The sequence below is a fragment of the Cyrtonyx montezumae genome, unplaced genomic scaffold (genome assembly GCF_038088225.1).
Source record: "Cyrtonyx montezumae isolate F1298 unplaced genomic scaffold, pur_monq_1.0 scaffold_2, whole genome shotgun sequence".
NCBI lineage: Eukaryota > Metazoa > Chordata > Aves > Galliformes > Odontophoridae > Cyrtonyx > Cyrtonyx montezumae.
Genome location: NW_027071936.1, coordinates 17,327,022 through 17,329,776, shown reverse-complemented (window position 1 = coordinate 17,329,776; position 2,755 = coordinate 17,327,022).

Sequence of the window (2,755 nt, the reverse complement as noted above, 5' to 3'; positions counted from 1 at the left end):
TGGCATAGAGACTTGTTAGAAAGGTTTTTTTTTTTCAATCTAAGGAGTTATCCATCTATCAACTGTGTCTCAGCTGGGGCCTTTGTGCCAAATTTCTTGGTTCTTGGCCATGACTTTCCATAAGTAGAACAACAGCATTTTGCTCTCATGTAAAAGAGCTCAGAATTACTTCTGATATGTTTCAAATACAGTGGAACAAAGGCTTTCATGCATTTTTCACCAAGCTCATGTATCTTTTGAAGCCTTGAGGAAAGAAGACACATTAAAAGCCTGTTAATACACAGAATATTTAAAGAAGTGTGTCGTATTTGAAATTCAGACTCACCTATGAGTCAGCCATCTTTCATTTCTTCATTTCTCAGTGGTTTATGGCTTGCTCTCTTGAAGGATGTCTGTCAAAATGTCTTCAGCCATTACTTTGCTTTCAGATTTGATTCTACAGACCTGCCCAAAAAAGCACAGAGATTTCATTTGAGATTATTTGTAAGTCTTCCAATATTTTTAAATTATAGGAGAAATAGGTATGGGATTGTGTTTAAAGTGTTACATATCTGAGGAGCAACATGCTACACTCAAGAAAAAAACAACAACAACAACAAAAACCTGCACTAAGAGCAGCAGGTTTTTGTATTCAGTGCATAACTAAATTAAGTCCAATTTGTTGCTTGTTAATCCTTTTTATTTAAAAGCTTTAAAAAAGCATCCCTTCTTTCTTGTCCTAGTCAGAAAGAAAATAACAAATGAGTACTATGGAAGAGTAAACAGATAATCCACTAGAATAGATAAGCAAGTACAATCTTGTGCCACTTCTGAAGCTTCTTGCATTGCCTGCTATCAGAGCTAGGGCAGCAGATTAGACAAGAGGTTAACCTAGTATTCTAGTTCTCACCGTGTGCTTCATTCTGAATTTACATTCAGGTGTTAGCAGCGGTCATATTTTTTTATGTAGGCCAATTGTCTTTCATGCAATTATGCCAGCTGCTTGGGTTTAAAAAATAATGGTGTCTAAAAAAGACTTCAAACTAATAGAGTCCTAAAATGTAAGACAATGAGATAAAAATTACACCACATACAAACCTCAGCGAGGTGGGGGAAAGCTTTGTGCTTTTGGATAGCTCATTCACATTCCAGTCTTACTTCTTTCTCACTCATTTTGAGAAACAGATCAGTGTAGATTTTTTTGTTGAGGAGGATAGATGCTAGCGATGAAAGCTTTAGCAGAACTATTCTGCTTCAGATAGGCCTGCTCCTTCTGCAAAAATAAATAAAAATCCTTAAGCTTGGGAGAAATCAACGGAAATCCTTAGGAGTAATAAGAAGAAAGCTATGTGGGAAAGGTAAGATTGGAGAGGTTAGAAAGGAAAACCTTTCTGGAGCATGGGGAGAAGATAAAGTAAGACTGAGAAGATGGGCTAATTGTATTGTCTGTTGGGTAAGTGGTAATTGTTACAGCTATGCTGTTGTCTTTTAGCTTTCATGCATGTAATATCATATCCAGAAATTCTAACATGTAGAGAAGAGAGTTAATAAGCCTTTTCAGCTGCCTGGCATCTTCCTTATCATATACTAGTTGTTTCCAGAAATGTCACCTCTTTCCCTACAGAGGTTGATAATATGTCCTGTCCTTCTGCTTGACACTGTTTCCTAGAAACAATTTGATCTTCTGACTTGCAAATACAGAAGACAAACTAGAATTGTTTATCCCTAATATGTTTTTTCCCCTCTACACCTTTGGCAAATAAGTACCCATGCTCATGTTATTTTTTCTACTGCCTTGCTTCATACAAGCAAAACTTTTATTCAAATTATACTGTGTACAGAAAGTGTACTGAATCACAGAATGGTTTGGGTTGGAGGGGACCTTACAGACCATTCAGTCCCACCCCCTGTCATGGGCCGGGTGCCCCCCACCAGCTCAGGCTGCCCAGGGCCCATCCACCCTGGCCTTGGGCACCTCCAGGGATGGGGCACCCAAAGCTCTGTGCAGCAGTGCCAGAGCCTCACCATCCTATGAGGAAAGAACTTCCTCCTCACATCTGACCTAAATCTCCTATTCATTGATTTGGTATGCACATATTTTTAGATAGACAATCAATTTTTTGCTTCATTAGTATGAGGAATTTGTTTAAAGACTATTAAACATTTCTCTCATTTCACAGCTTCTGAAGCACTTCAGATAGTCTGAACACGAAAAGCATTCCCAAAGCCACACAAGCAAACAGCATTCCCAGCCGAAACAACAGGAAAATAACAAACAAACAAAAAACACGGGAGGAAAAAAATAAATAAGAGGGTGACTTCATGATACAGCTCTTTTTCTGGTTTTGTAACTGAAATTCTGAGAAGGAAGCATTAAGGTTTTGTTGTTTGTTTTTCCCAGTTTCTTGCTTTGCTTCTGGGAAGATCACTGCCACCCTAAACCAGTGCTTCAGTTTCCTATAAGCTTTAGCAGGGAATTTAAGTTCAAGCAAAGCTTCATCGTTTATTTCCCCCCCAAAAAAATTATGCAAAGATGTTGTCAGTAACGTATAAACTCCTGAAAACCCTATTGAGACCGCAGCGCCCCTGCTCCGTTAATTCTGGTAAAGAGAAGAGCCAGCACGGCGATCTTTGAGGCACACAAACCGCACGAAGCACTGAACCAGCCTAGCCAATTACTGCTCGTGGCACACTTGGCACGGCCCGGCCCCACCCGGAGCCCGCCCGGCACCTGCGGGCGGAGCACGGCCCCCACCCCGCCCCGCTGCCCGCTCGG